The 16,952-nt window shown below is 45.9% G+C and overlaps 1 pseudogene; it reads left to right on the forward strand.

Moving 5' to 3' along the window:
• LOC120849831 overlaps positions 1 to 16,952 on the forward strand; it is a 396,720-nt pseudogene that overhangs the window by 329,626 nt on the left and 50,142 nt on the right.

Consider the following 16,952-nt stretch of genomic DNA (forward strand, 5'->3'; position numbering starts at 1 on the left):
GGTCTGATCGATCAACCGAAATACGACGCCAATTTTTCGTCACTAATCCATGCACCGTTTCTGAAATCTAACGTCGCGTGTCTATAAACGCCATCATGAGAATTGCGGCGCCGACGATGCCGTCTAGCGACTTAAGGCTGCGGTCCCACGGCGGCCATGACATATGACGCTTTCAGCACGTTTTCGAAATGCGATCGTGGCGTGTTCAAGCTTGCTAAAATTATGTGTTATATATCATCTTGTAGTGTACAACATTATCTTTTATCTGATGTAGGATTTGTTTTCCTAGTGCAAAAAGCTAATTCAGAGGGCACCCGCGAACATTGACCTTTTCAGCAAAACATGGTTTCGTAGTACAGTGGCACAGGGTGCACTATTGGAGCAATTTCTTTCTAATTTTAGAATGTTATAGAAGAAGAGTGAGTTCATTGTCAACGGAGGCCCTTTTTTCGTTTTTTATTTTATTTTGACAGATATTTACTTTAGAAAAATTGACTTTGCGGAAGCACTTCAGTCGCGAAGTTTTGGGCGCCTACTCGGTCATTTTATTTGAAACTTTTTACATCAGTTTGTAATTATGGTCGAAAGAGTTACGCTAAATTTCATTGTAATATGGCTTAAACTTTTTTCGGAATGCTCACGTGAAAAGTGACAAAAACCGTTAATTTTGGCAAACTTCATTTGGTAGTACAGTGGTACAGCGCTTAGGGATTGGCACACATGAATAAAGTTGTAGGCCCGCAAAGAAAAACATATTCTGCTTTGCAAAGCGAGGCCCTTTTTCTAAATTTCACTTTTGATTTTCCATAAAAAAAGTTTGAATATAGGTGAAATCACGTATTTGTTGATAGTCAAAAACGAGTATTTTGACCCCTTTTGGCAGACATTTAGGCCGATATTTTTAGTATTAAATGGAGATTACTGTTCCAGGTCCTGATTATTAGCCCACATTTTCACTAATCGAGCCTATTTATTAAAAAGAATCATAAAACACACAGAAAACACAAATTGGATGTCTGGTTGCGCCCTCTATGTGGCGGTGGCTGAAATGTGACTACGCGAGGTTCAGGAAACTGCCGAGGATGGCGCTGATTCCAGCTGTGGTTGCCAGCTTCGGAAACTGGTTGTACACTTGGCTTCTTCCGTTTCTTGCAAAATAACGTGCTGGAAAACTTGGTCGAAACTCGTGAGGTCCTTTATAACACGGTACTTTCTGCTAATATAGCTTTTAGGAAGAATTTCAGTCGCTTTCATATTGTTAAACGATTTTTTTTTATGCGAGGCTCCACGGTTCAGTTTGCTGAATAAATTGTTCACGGAATCGATATCGAAGTTTCAAATTACCGAAATGCCAAAATCGCCAGTTCTGCGTAGATACGCAGCGTGACGCACGTGCTTCTGGTGCGTGTGCACGTACGTGTTTGCTGCGTAGTTCTTCGGTTGCTGCGAGTTTTCGCGTATTTATTGTGCACTGCTTACCTCCGTCTGCGCACGCATCTCATCCTTGTAACTACCCCTGCTCTGTTTGCCTAGAGTGAAGTTTGTGTCTGTCTTTTCGTTCGCTGACTAAGCTCGTGTCGGTGTCCTTCCTATTGGCTGCTGTTCGTGTTTGCGTACCGTGTGTGTCGCTTTGATTACTAGGTCCCCTGCTTATGGGGTGGAGCAAGCGGTGGGCGTCGCGCCAGGGGTGGGTCGTGATTGGGGAAACAGCTTAGCAGCCGACGCCGACTTCGGCGCGTTTCTTCTGCGCACGCGCGTACTGTCATTGATATCGCTACTTCGCGCCGTGACGATGCGCTGATCTACAGGCCGGTCGGCGCTCGCGTGATATTGTTGAAAATTCTCGAGCGTGTATTTACGTTTCGAAAGCCATAATAGAATTAAAGTGGACATTTGGCCGGCAGCCGGCATACCGTGGCTCTGAAAACAGATTGCTAGGAGTGCCCTCTCATTCGCTGGTTCCACGCTGGGTGCGCGCAGTCCGTGCTTCTGGCCTCCCCGGCCGCCCAAATGCGTTTTTCTGATGCTTGTTTTGTTTTCAGTAAACAGACAATAGATTCCTGCTGATATTCTCCTTTATAATCTTCACTCTTGACAACTCTTTAGTGTTGGAAGGAACTCCGTCAAATTTGACGATAATGCATGTGTAAGTAGAACTGGAACCTCATAGTTGCAATAATACTTTTCCTGGATTGTCTGCATTAGAGTGCCTCCATGTGCGCTTCGCGCACATGAAGGCTCCCTAGTCTGCACCTTTCTGATAATATGATCGGTCTCCATAAATTGCACTTCCCCGCTTCGGGAGCACGGCCAGCGGTGGTTCTCTGTCGGTCATCGAACCTCACACACGTGAAGCGTTGTCAAAGCTGTGATATACCGGGCGTTTTATTATTCTGTTTTGTTTTTTTTTTTGTTTTTTTTGCTGAAATAAATTATACTTTTGGTATTCCCGGGGATAACATTATCGGCTGCGGCGGACGTAAAGGAACGAGCGTAAATTGACAGTTAGTGGCCTAATAAACTAATATTTGCCATTTGCGAACGCTGGAGAGGGGGCGACCTCCTCTCCCCCGTTCGCTCCGCTGAAGTGGAACAGGGTGGGAGGAGCTCCCACTTCGTTCTTGACCTGTCACCGACTACAGTTGCGAATTCCACTTGTCATTTTGGAGCGATGACGAGATAGAGCTGAGTCATGTATTGCGTTCTCTGAGATGAAGAACGCAATGCGCGCGGAGTTGCTCCACGTATGCACCAGTCACCAGTAAAAACGACCTGTCCTCCGAGGAGGTCGAGCGAGACGCCGGCTGACATGGGGGTCGGTCACCTCACCGTCACCACCGTCTATCGTGCCTTCAAAAACACGGGGCGCAATATGTTTCTGCAGTATAACAAAAAATTGAACAAACAAGGTGCAAACTTTCATTTTTTTCCTAAGTGTGGTTTGCAGGGCTGAACCGAATACAAAAACGATACGCCGTGCTGGGATGACGTCGACTACAATGGTACACGATCATAACAAGAGCACAAATCCTGCCACGTTATTTTGCTACAGTGATAAGAGCATATATATCTTTGTCCGCGATGCGGCAACACAGACATTATTTCCAAATTAGAGTTCGAAGTTAGCCTTCGATGCTAGCACTGACCAACTCACTTCACTCACAGGGTGAAAACGTGAAACTTTGTATCATTCGGACAGAGATCGAAAAATAACACGCACCGCTTCAACTTGGACACCCCAAAATAATTAACTGTAGTGGATCGCACGCAAAAGCTTCGCGCACGCAATAAAATTGCCGGTCAGAAGTACGGTTCCGCAAACAAAATCAACATATGAGTCATCAAATTATGAAGAAAAACCAGGTGTGAGCGTGCCAAAAATATTCGACAATTATTGTTGTCAATATTTGTTTTTCTATCCACGTGCTTATGTCGCAGTGGAAAGCCGTGAAACTCCCTATAAAATTATTTTGGGCAGTGTTTCCGACGGTGCTCGCTCGATCGTAAAATGTCACTTTGTTGCTACTTTGGCGACAAGGAAGCCACGTTCACCTACATTGCCCTGTCCACAAGAAAGGAAATCGAAATTTTCGCTTCGTTTTCTTCTTTTTTTTTTATATTCTTCTCTTCTGCACGATATAGGGTATGAATTATTATCCTTCCCTGTACTCTCGCTGCGACGAACAGTCCGATAAACGAGTCACCCTATGACAAAGATGGGGGTCCCGAAAATCTCCTAAAATCGTGTTTGTTCTCAGAGACACATCCGTGTGTAAGAAAAACCGCGGCCCTCTCCACGAAGTACGGACATATTTGATAAATAGCGTTGACTTGAGGTTGAACTTTTCATTTGCTTTGTAAACACAAGCGTGACGTCACGTGCGCATCCCACGCGACCCGACTGAAGTCTGAACTGGTGTACTATGTGTGGACAATAGGGCATTATTTTGACTTCCCGGCCGCGACGACCTTGGCGAGGGAGGACAGATGGGGGTCCCGAAAATCCTAGAATCGTGGTTTGTTAGCAGGGACACACACATCCGTGTGTAACAAAAAACGCGGCCCCCTCCACGAAGCTTACACAGGCAATGTTGTGTGACTACTGAAGATGCCTCCCGCAAGGGAGGCGAAACTGGTCAGAAATTCAGCTTGGGCGAGTTGGTTATTCATGATTCATGGAGGCGTTTATTCATGGAGGCGAAACGTCTAGTGAAATTGTTTTTTCCTGTTCTGTGAAGTCGGTGCTTTTATTTTAATTATGTTACCAGTCGGCCTGTGTGACCAGTGCTCATTTGAAGAATCGCCTTTGTCTTTTTTGAACCCTAACAAAAACACCCTCATAACATTTTTTTTTACTGTTCGGCTACGTTGGCATAGCCTATAATCGACATAATTTTTGCGAAAGCCTACTTTTATTTTATAATTATCTGTAACCATTTCTAATTGAAGAAGTGACAAGTATAATAATTATATTATGATTTCATATCAAAATTCGACGAACCGGGAGATGCGAAATTCGGTGAAACAGCTTTTCAAAAAAATATCCGGTGCCCGAAACTTGCTTATATTAAAATGTCTAACATGTGTATGTGTTCTAATACAGAAGATGAGTGCAATGTGGAAACTGAATGGCCTCACAAACAATTGTCAACGAGTTGGAATTTTTGATGAATTACCCTTTGTCGAGTCATCCTACTACCGATTGGCCTCTTCAATCAATTGCCCGTCGACAAATATTGTTGTTGGTTTATTTGCCATCTGCTGTAAGGGGAGAGTGTGGGGCTCGTCAAGCCGACATCTGCCAGCATTTTCATCACGCCTCCAGCGCCTGTACCGACTGACGCCGACGAGTTGGCCTAGAAATAAATACCCACGGACTATACTATAGCCGCTAAATATCTCTACGCGAACATGATTTGTTTTCAAAGGGGCACCCGCCTGTCGGTGCTTCTTTGAATTATACATACGTCACGGTCAAAACGTTCCGCAGCTAATGAGTGAAGGCCGACCAACCTATTTTGCCCAAATGTCCGTGTATGGGAGATGAGAATGCCACTGCGTCAAAGGCAAGACGTGTGCGAGCGTCGCTAAAAATAGAGACCACTATCGATGTTTTAGTATACATGGTTTCATTCTTAGTCAGAGCGCAAACAGAGGTTAGATGTCACGAAAACACATACACAAAGACAAAAAGCACTTTATCACGGCGCATTGTATGAGTTGTTATATTAGTGGGTGGAATCACCCAAACAAAGATAGTGAACGCCGTGGCGTTTAGGTGTTGAGCTGTTGGTGATGCTTGATCGGCGCAATGTGTCAGTCGAGCTCCAACTGAGGGTGATATGAGGCGGGGCAGCTCTGTGCTTTTACTTGTTGTGTTGCATAGTTAGTTTCGGCCGTCAGCAAATAGTGAAAAATATCTATCTACCTATCTCTCTCTCTCTCTCTCTATATATATATATATATATATATACAAAGGCAAAAATGCGTATGTCAGAGTTACTAATTCGAAGTTTACTACGACGTTTCGAGCGGGGACCACTCTTCATCACCTAATGAAGAACGGTCCCCGCTCGAAACGTCGGAATAAACTTCGAATTAATAACTCCGACAGTACGCATTTTTGACTTTATATATATATATATATATATATATATATATATATATATATATATACATTTTACTAATACGATGTCTGGACATTTACACTTACCAAGTAACCATTTTCAGCTGTGATTTGAGACTGTGTTGCGCTTATCCCGCTCTTATTTATTTATTTGTTGTTTCTCTTGTTTCTGGCCTTTTTAGCATAGGCTTCCACCAGCTCGCTTGCGCGTGAACTCTAATTTCAAGTGAAACAAGTTTGTAAATTAGGGCGACACTATATAGGTTTGAAATCCTATACCAATTTTATTGCCATTTGGTGAGCCACGTACGAATTTTGAAATATATCTTTTCATCCAAATAATCGATTAGTAAATCGAATAGCGATTCGGACGAATTTACTACGGCGGGAAGAACGAATTTGCAAATCTCATGGCAATTAGGAAATTTCAGCCATCCTTGGTTTCCGATTGGTCGCGCTCAGTAGCGGCTCCCTCCGCACAGAGTAGCCTCGAGTCAGAATTCGCGGAGTCTCTACTGACCGGCCAAAAAAGTGCGGCGCTTCAACTGCTCCCGCCCAGACGACTTGATGTATTTGTATACGCCCATGACATCGGCCGCGATCGGCGATTGAGGTTTCGTTAGTTGACGCAAGCGTCAGCGGACGTCTCATATTTCCATACTCTCATTTAACTACAGAAACAAAAACAACAACAAAAAAATCATCCAGTTCATGCTCACTATGTTCACCACTGACAAGATAGTCGGTAGTTTACGAGTTTCCGTGCAAAGCCGATCAAAACGAGGCACCAGATCAACTTTTACGGCTGCCATCAGGAAAGATCTGGCTTGTCGCGTTCCCTCAACGTCACTCCGAATATTGTTTGTGCCCCACGCACCATCCTCTTGTAGCAATATTTTTATTGTCCCCATGTGATTTCTTTTTTATGTTCTCACTGGTGTTTGATCATAATTCGGTCATTTAAATAGTTTTTGCTGCCGACCCTACCATTATTTTGACCCTCTGGCAGCAAAGGAATATTATGCCGGCATTACACACGAAATAAGAATGTAGACACTCCGTCCCATATCTCAAATTACATCACAACGTGTTTACACAACTGTAGTGCAGAGGTACGATGAGCAGGGTCTGAGAAAATATTAGTTTCAGTATTTTCAAAAGAGCGACGAAACAAAATAAAGAAAGGACCGCCAATCGGCAGCGCGTGCAAGCAGAGGCAGTAGTGACAGGAAGCGCGAGGTGTGTCTTTCGTAAGGCCGGCATCAACTCACGCACTGTCCGAAGATGTACTCTGTTTTACTCGTAGGATTGCAACGCTGCGGAATGTAGGCGTGTGATTTCAGAAAGCGCGTCCTACCATTTCTACGCGCGAGTGCTCCTGCAACCCAAGCATTGTATACAGTTACGACCTCGCGCCCGTGCCTTGGCCAGCCCCGTACACAACTTATGCAGCATCGAAAAGGCATAGTTCAAAATTGACGGTCCCACTTTTCCATACCGCTTCAAAACCCCATCTCGCTCAAATCACTTGGCAGCCGGACAATTTTGGCAGGGGGCCTCAAGTTGGGGATTATCCGGTACATTGTCCTCCCAACAATGAACGTGGGCGCGATGCTCCAGAGGGTGAACACGTGAAAGGAGGGGCGTAAGAGTGGAGAAGGAAACTCAAGGTCGCAAGCGACGGGAAAAAGGGTTTCGAAATTGGCGCGCAGGTTTTGCAGCATTTGCTCATACTAGAGTTCCTGTATAGGCTCCCTACGGGAGCCAGAGTTGCGCATTTGTTTTCCCCGCGCCGCCACGCCGCTATTCGCCGAGATCCATCACGTGAGGAGAAAAGCATCCGGTGGCGTGCAAGAAAGCCACCTTTACGGTCGCTCCGCCGACGTTTCTCTTTCCCCGGCGTATGTTTCCCTGCTTTCCGCCTCCTTTTCCTCCTCTCCTGTTTTCCATGCGCGGCGGCGCGCGCGGCGCCGCTACTCGCCAAGTTTAGTCACGTGAGGAGCAAAGCATCCATCTCGTGCGGCAAAGCCGGCGCTACAGCCACGCGCCGAGGCTGAATGCGCAACTCTGCTACCGTAGGTAGCATATACAGGAACTCTAGCTCATACGGACAGCCAACGCCGCCCTGGTGGTTCAACTAATGTTCTGTTCAAGATGGCCGCCGTGGTACCGCAGCCTACTTAACTCACTGTTCAATCGGTCGGACATCCAGCTCCGATTTCTCTGCGACGACTGGTCGTTTCGGAGGCGCTGAAACGGCCAGCGGAGAGTAGACAGCTTCATTAGCGGTGCCTCCGCGTCGCTCAGAGTCGTTTTTTATTTTTTTCGCGGACGTAGACATTCACCAAATATGCGCGGGTGGTCACCATTTCTAAATCATACGACAAAATCTTGTTTAACCAAGGCTTCTTTCAAACTTACTACTTGAGTGATCCTTCATCAATAGCTTGTGCCAGCTATGGTTGAAAAGGGAACTAAGTATTTAATAAGGGAGTAACTCTAGTGGGAGCAGCGAAACCTCCGGGGTCCGAACAGCTCGAGTTACCACTTCCGAAACAGGGCGCTAGGTTCATGGGTAGAAACGAGGGCGGTTGGTCACATTAAGCACCCTTTTTTCTTTTCTTTTTAAGTGTGTGGGTAGCCAACGGTGTGGCTGTGGGGGGACACTTGGCTAGAGCTGGCTATGGTGGGTATGGTTGGAAATCGACAGGTTGAATATAGCCGAGTAATGACAGGCCATCACCTGGCCTCCTCGAGAGAACGAGGACAAAGACGGTTGAGTGCTTTGATTTAGTTTCCATAACAAAAGAATATATTAGCAGTTTAATGTTTTCTATGCAGGTAAACATTCGGCATATGATCGCTACATCTTGAAAGGTTTTCCCCATAGACGTTTTTATACCCTTCACATGCCATGCTTGCCTTAGACGACGTTGTCGTGAACATATACGCGACGATAAGTTTGATACAAAGCCCCTGGCTATTTACGCTCGCAATCGACTGGCTTTATAAATAAGAATCCTTTCGGAACATGCGAAGTTCAATAACATCGTAGCCACACTCGCGCTACAGCACCTTGTGCTCATCGCACACACCCGCGATTGTTCTTATGCTTATTAAAATTAAAATTAAAAATAAACGCTCGGAACAAACTTACGCACGACGTGTGTCTCTAAGGCTCTTCGCCCATACCCTTGGCGGTTGCATGCCTTGTTTCAGCGGACAGTACAAAAATACACCGTGTCGAGAGTGCATCACTTGCGCGCTGGTATAAGGTTGTGCGAAAAAGGTGTAGTGTGTCCAGACTCGTGGTGCTTCTTGAAGACAGTACGCCCTTTTTATCTGATGCGTGACTGCAACCCTTCCCCATTTTTTTGAATATGTAATCTTTGTTGCAGGTGCACCTTTATCTATGGAACGCCCACAATGTACATTGACATGATTAAGGAGCAACAAGAAGGGGAGTACGACGTTTCATCTGTTCGGAAAGGTACGACAGTTGCATTTCTAAATTTATAACCAATGAAGAGCTCTACACTCCGACTTCACCAAGTACCGCTATCGTTTGATCGTGCAGCGGGCGCGCATGATAAACGGCAACTCCCATTAATTTTTACCTCTCAATTTCGTGGTTATGGCAGCATTTCTGGCTTCCGACCCATACATTTGGTAGTGTATACAGTTTTATGATACATCTTCCTTATATTTATAATGTATTACCGCATTTAAATAGTTTGGTGGGTCACGGAGTATTAGAGGTAGCGAAGCACTGGCCAACATTATTATATCAACTCAGTAACGACTGCCCAAGGCGCCGCTTCTTCGTTCAGTACACTACCCCCCCCCCCCCCCCCCCCCCCCCTCAAGTTCCGTCTTCCGTCGCTGGACTCCACCGTTTCTCGCGGGAACGGCCGCTAAGGTAACTACAGTGGCGCAGGTTTTATCACTGCGTCTAGATGGCCCTTCACCGTAGCATCTTCCAGGCGTCCCCGAAGAATACAGATCTTAAAATTCAGCCTCTGAAGGTGACGCTACTTCGAAAAACGGGTGACGGGCTCGAGGGGGCGATGTGGGAGGGGAGTACCCTTTTCCACGAGAGTGCCACATAGTATTACCACATAGTGTTACAAAATGAAGGGACATGTATCTAAACGTACGGACTTCTCGCAATCTTCTGGTTCGGTATAAGACGTAGGGACGCCCCGACATTGTTACTGAAAAATGTAAAACCATTTACAGTTACTATTTTTTTTTGTTACACATCGCAGTTGCTGTGCGCGCTTTTCGATCCAGATGGGCAGGCATATTCCTGGTTTTCTAGACGGTATCGTTAACTTTGTTATCTCGTTCCTGTCAAAACCCTAACGAAGTCGTGTTACTGCACTTTAAGCAAGAGAGCTGAAACTACGGTGCTTGGAGCCCTTCTCCAACTGATCTGTTTAGTGTCCTATTCCGCCCCATGCATCGAAAGTGGTCCCGAAAAGTGGCAACAAATGACGTCACAAAAGCCGGAGTGTCTCGTTGTCAGACGTCGCGATCCTTGCGGTGGGTCGTAGAAATACCGGCGAAAAACACGAGCGAACGCGAGGATCGCTGTCGTCGCAGCGTCCTATACTCCTGGGTGCCGAAGCTTTCGTGGAGCTGTCACGCTGGAAAAGTGACCTGCCGCAGAACGGGCGTCTGTCACATTCCCCTCCGTCGCTGTGACGCCGCCAGGATCGCGGCCGTCGCCAGCGTGACACGTCTATGACGTCATCGTTCGGAAATCGAAGGAAAACTCCTCTGGACGGGGTAAACACACAGTTCACGAGATGCGTTCCAGGCACCATAATGAAACTAAATTGTCTTCTACGCAAACGTATTGCTTGAGACGCGGCCTAAGATATTGAAAAGAAGAGGCCATCGTGGCATCGCCTGTCAGATGGACGCCTGGTGCGACTTGCAAGAGGAAATATCGGAGTCAACCGCGCTGCCGTTTGTGTATTATCTTTTGTACCTTTCTCGTGTTAGCCCTACAAACAAAAAGACGCCGGTCTGCTTTCTTCATGACGTGTGCGCTGGGCTAGCATTGCAAGTGTGCAACCAAAGTTTCATAGTTTATAGATAATGCGGGTACCTGCATTAATATTTTCTTTAGTTACATTGGAATTTTCTTTTAGTTTTCTTTATTTATGTACGTACCAAAGCTAGACATTCCGAGCGCCTAACAAATTTTCATTAAAACGTGATTTATAGGTATTCGGAACTTGTTGAGATGGGTTCAGGAGCGGAACTAATCTAAATGCAGAACAATTCGGCAACAAAATAAAAGTACTCAAGCATAGTATGGAATTATACATGAATTATACGAAAGTAAATCCAGAATTCGACTGTGTGTGAAAAAAAAAAAACACGTGTTTTGTTTTCATTTTTTTTATAATCCAAGATTTTGATTTTATGACTAGTGAATTAACAAGGGTCTGGGTTGGCAAATGTAGGGACATGTAAGGTTTTTTGGGGGTGGCTGTAGGGATTCAGATTTTAAACACAATTAGTAACGCTGGTGTCCCAAGAGATTTGGATCTAATGACGTTGGCACTGGCTTAGGGTTATGGCATTAAACCACTTTGCTTGCAGAGCTCATTTTCCTTTATTTTCTCGTTCTGGGGCGCGTAAAAGACAATCTCTCAGTAAAAGCTCTTATCATTGACGGTGCTGCGAGATAATTGTTGTTAGGGGTTATTAATTATACTTTCCCTGTGAGCGCGTGCCGTCAGCCTTTAAGCATGCTCATACGCGAGCCCCTTCAAGATCTTGTGCCGTAGTGTGCCGCGTTTGCTGTTGTGCGCGATATAACTTTGGTGCAGTCAGCGTGATCAGCATCGAGTCATCCGCCGTCTTTGCCGCTCACGGTAGCACGCCTGACGCCGATACGTCCTTTGCGGCTTTTGAGCCGGGACCGACAATTAACGCGTACTCATCCTCTTTGTGGTTTTATGGTCGATGACGTCTAAGTAAACTGCTTTGTGTTTGTAACTCAACCTAAAGCGCTCAGGGTCGACTATCTTTGCCGCCGCGAACGTCGCCCTACAGCTGCCAGCATTTTCTATGATCGCCTGGTTCATCAAACGTGAATAACCCTATGACGAACTTACGCAAATCGTGCGAGATCTGCTGAAAGAGATGGGCCTTTAATGGCAAATCATCAAATAAAACTCAACCACCCGCATGCTCAGCGCACACGAAATGTCTAAAGAAAAAAAAAAAAAGATTTCCAGTTACCGCGACTGGAGTAGTTTTGACCACGCAGCACGATTGAATCCCCATGTCACAATACAAAATTATGTTAATCCGTATTCATGGTTTGCAATGATGTCTCACCATTGGCTATTGTAGTGAACTTCCTGCTGAGCGCGTGCCTCCTGTAGCACACGTTTCGCACTCCCACATTCGTTATCATATACAAGAACGAGTAAAAATGAATACCAGCATACCGAAATCATGTCAGGTATGGTAATGGTAATGGGTAAATGTTTACACCAACAGGTATCATGGGTGGAGATTCATGTCCCCAAGAGGTGGTGAATAACGCAATGGCAGCGTTGAACATAGAACAGCTCCAGGTAAGTTTGCGCGTATATCTACTCAGGACACTGCCAGGAGGCGTTTTTTCTTCAAGTTGCTACGACGCTAAACACGGCTGAGACAACATTTCAGACTCTCTATGGTACCACGGAGATGGGTCCGGCTATAACCTGTACAGACAGTGCTGAATCGACGGAGCAGTGGATCGAAACTGTGGGAAAGCCACTGGATCACACAGAGGTCAGTGGACGTTCTCTTCACGGGGAACATTGGGGACCTTTTAACAAACCGTTAGCATGTTCGTCGTGCCGCACTACCAGAGCCTTTGAACCATGCTTTGAAGCGCGCACCTCGCGGTCATGGTATCGCCCAGACGCTCGCTTAAAAGCATGCCTCAAAGGCACCGGTACTACAGTACGCGGAACACGGTAACGGTTTGCTTAAAGTTCCTATTGGGGACTTTTAGCAAACCGTTTTCATGTTTTACTGTCTTTTGCGCCTAAAATTTCGCATCCATAAACATTCGTTTACTTCATTTAAATTATGCGTAATCATCTGTGACAATACGTATGCAATGCAATGATAGACAAACAAATTTTCGTTGGTCAACTTACGTCTTGTTCAGGGAGGCTGGTTACTTTCCAGTGTTTGGATTTTAAAATATATGTTTTTGAAAACATGATTCTGCGCTTCAGTTGAATTTTGTGTTTTGAGGATAAAGGTGGTTTATTCATTTCACCAATTATTCAGGCTTTATACTCTGAATCGCGTGCCAACATCTTGATTGTCGATTCTGTGTAAGGATAATTCTGAGGCCTTAACAAATGAGCTGAAATCGCCACTGCCGCCGCGCTGATTCTCAAAGAAATGCGTTAGCATTTCGCGCAGTGGTTATATATTGCCGCGCGCAGGGCTGAGAAAGCAACGCTCGATCCGGAACCTCCAGAAAGTTCTCGTTGATTCATGTACCGCACGTAACTTCTATCATTTATTCCTGCTTTTGTTTTCTAGAAAGTGCGTGTTCATTCTCGCCCCGATCACGCGACGCTCGAGCCGCTTTCGCCGAATCTTCGAGATAGCGACGCACTCTAGATAAGAGGCCGCCCGCGACCTTGTCGAGTCAGTTTCGCCCCAGCGTTCGACTCTGCTGCCACGCCGACTTCGACGCCCGCGACGCTCTATTATTATCTTTTGTACTCTTTTATTTTTGGCACAAGTTCGCCACATTAAACGTTTATTTCTTCCGGTTTATTTGTTATTTTTGGTCACCACTCGTGACATTTCGGTGGAGGTGCGGGGTACCGCATGTCCGTGCAGCGCTCCCCTCCAAGTTCCCGCAGTGCAAGTCCGAGAGCAAGCCCCCGAAGACCCGACGAAGACACCACCAAGACTCGATTAAGTCGCCGCATTCAAGGCCTACACCCGGAATTTGGACCTTTGCCACCCAGGACCGTGCAGTCAAACAGGACGACGATGAACAACCAGTCGCCGCAGACCCCGACCGCTCCATCCGTCGTCTTCATGCCCGTCGCCCCACGCAACCCGACGCCGTTCCATGGTGAGGCCCATGAGGATGTGGAGGATTGGCTACAGCATTACGAACGAGTGGCCCGCCATAACCAGTGGACACCAGAGCAGTGCCTTCAGAACGTCTACTTCGCTCTGGAAGGCACGGCGCGCACCTGGTTCGAGAACCACGAAGCGTCGATTTCGACGTGGGAAGAGTTCCAGGCCGAGCTGCGACGCACCTTTACCAACCAGCAGCGACGACTGCGTGCCGAAGAACTCCTCCAAGCAAGACACCAAGGGCCAAACGAGAGCGTCACAAGCTTCGTCGAAGGCGTTCTCCGCCTCATGAACCAAACCTCCACCAAAATGTCACGAGTGGTGACCAAGAAGAACAAATACACAGGAAGAAATAAACGTTTAATGTGGCGAACTTGAGCCAAAAATAAATGAGTACAAAAGATAATAATAGAGCGTCGCGGGCGTCGAAGTCGGCGTGGCAGCAGAGTCGAACGCTGGGGCGAGACTGACTCAACAAGGTCGCGGGCGGCCTCTTATCTTGAGTGCGTCGCTATCTCGAAGATTCGGCGAAAGCGGCTCGAGCGTCGCGTGATCGGGGCGAGAATGAACACGCACTTTCTAGAAAACAAAAGCAGGAATAAATTATAGAAGTTACGTGCGGTACATAAATCAACGAGAACTTTCTGGAGGTTCCGGATCGAGCGTTGCTTTCTCAGCCCTGCGCGCGGCAATATAACAAAGCATGCTGAATATTGCCTCTCGGTACGTTTCCGCGTGGCGAACATTCCAGAAACCCTTCATCTCCCTGGTGCAGGCAGATGAGGTCATTTAGCGTATGCTTGAACGAGGAGCGCGCGATGCGCGAAGAGCGACAGAGCCATATCGTTGTTGTGCATACATGTTGTGTATACAGGGGTGACGACATTTCGCACTTACTCCCCGTTGACATGGTAAGACGACTGCGCGTGAAGAACCGCGTGGCAGGCCGAAGAACGGGACCGCAGTCCGGATGCGACCACAGGTCTCCAAAGCCGGCGGCAGGAGCTTCTGAGGGCGCCCAAAGCGCGCACCCGGACCCCGGCCGCTTATTTCGGGAGGCTAGGCGATAAAATGCCTAGCAACGGCGACAGCACAGGATTGGCTGCTTGTAGAAATCGATGGCGTGACGTAACACTTAGCAACCAAGGTGCAGCGGGGCTGGGGTTACTATAGCTAGGGTGTACTTGGGTCGCGGCGGGGCGCCGCGAGGCGGTGTGTACGGGTGTCCCAAGGTGGGCTAATATCTTGTAATGAGCCATCCGCAGACTGTCGCCGCGAAGCGGAGTAAACAGGGGGTTGGTGTGGGTGAACACGCCGTCCGTGATATGCACGCCCGTCTCCACTCTGCGGCGCCGGAATTGGCGAAGGGGGACGTCGCCGGCGATCTTCGGTTGCTAGGTGTTACGTCACGGAGTCGTTCGATATAACCAGTCTTGGGTAAGTTACTTTTAAAAAGTAATTAGTTACAGGTAGAGGTAGTTTGTCAAAAATATATCTTAGATAGAGTCACAGTTACTTAAAAATAAAAGTAACGCTTTACAGTTACAATTACCTCGTCTAAGTAACTTAGTTACTTTCAAGAAATTTTTTTTTAAAATTCATCTATGAAAACATTTATGTCAATACAGAATGACTACGATTCATGTATCTTTCTAAGTGTTCTTCTTAACGTCCATGCTTAGCAGTGGTGTTCAGAAATGAGTCGAAACTCACCCCGAGGTGCATGCGAAGGTTGGAGGAAGAGTACCTCCCGGCTGCGTATACATTTTTGCAGTGTTTGCAGCGAGCAGTGAAGTGATAATAATAATAATAATAATAGCTTTATTTACCATGTATAAGCATTGTGGGGGCTGAGGAAAAAAGCTGTCCAAGCAGCTTGACTGGTCTTCAGCCTCCCTCAGGTACATACAGTGGCGAGAAAGACATTTAAAAAAAAACAAGAAATTATATAATAATATAAGGTACTTTCATCATAACAACGAACAACAGACAACTGTCAGCAATACAGCAAACAAGAATAACACTTGGCTATAAAAGAAGTCGGGAAGTTGTGCACAAGAAAGGGAAAACTATCCAAAATATTTTAAGATGCTTCAACATAATATATATATATATATATATATATATATATATATATATATATATACGGAAGAAAACGCACCTGAGACGGTTGTTGGAGTTTTTAAAACATATTATTGGTAAAGTTGGTCGACGTTTCGGCCTGAGACAGACCTTTTTCAAGACTTGAAAAAGGTCTGTCTCAGGCCGAAACGTCGACCAACTTTACCAATAATATGTTTTAAAAACTCCAACAACCGTCTCAGGTGCGTTTTCTTCCGTATATACTTTTCGTCATCCTGCGCTTCGTTTTTTTCTCTATATATATATATATATATATATATATATATATATATATATATATATATATATATATATATATATATATATATATATATATATATATAGTGTTTCAGAGAACTCAGGCCAAATCGCTTCTGCGAAAACTACTCATCGCAACAAAAGGAGGCTTGTGTCGTTTTGGTCCCGGGCCAAGGCTCATTTAGAAAAAAATTATTAAAGTCCGGGATAATTAAGTTGTTAATTATTTGTGCGTAAGTAACTTTTTAATACTTTGTATAAGGGCATGGTTTCAATTAGAAAATTGCTCAGCATCGTCGAAAAACAGTAAATCAACAATTTGCAGAACGATAGAAGGCACGCGCATCATTTTACGCCTTTCTGAAAAACCGCACAAATTCGACGGGTTTTAAGTTTCGGTTTACTATCGGAGCGCAACTCGGCCCCGGCGGCACCGCGCCCCGCGGAGAGATAGTGCAACCAGCCTCTGCTGCGCCGTCATGGCGCGACATCCAGATTTTTGGATGTGTAGGAACGGGCTGGATTTGGGGTCTGAATATAACCGCCTCTGTTTCTCTTTCATTTACTTGCATAACATTAGCTGCCGACCAGTTCTCGAGTTTTTTCATTGTATTATTACATCGATCTATAAGTTCGACCACCACTATATTTGACAAGATCAAATGCAGTTCATGGCCGGGCCACGGTAACACTTGCCGTTCGTCACTCATGACAGCGTCTCGTTTGAGCGATAACCTGTTCATTATCATCCAACTATTTTTCGTCTTTCTTGCAACGTTCTCTCTCCGACCGCCTGTGTCAAAATACCGTTAGTATC

This window comes from Ixodes scapularis, unplaced genomic scaffold (genome assembly GCF_016920785.2).
Source record: "Ixodes scapularis isolate PalLabHiFi unplaced genomic scaffold, ASM1692078v2 PGA_scaffold2__306_contigs__length_199485367, whole genome shotgun sequence".
Lineage (NCBI taxonomy): Eukaryota > Metazoa > Arthropoda > Arachnida > Ixodida > Ixodidae > Ixodes > Ixodes scapularis.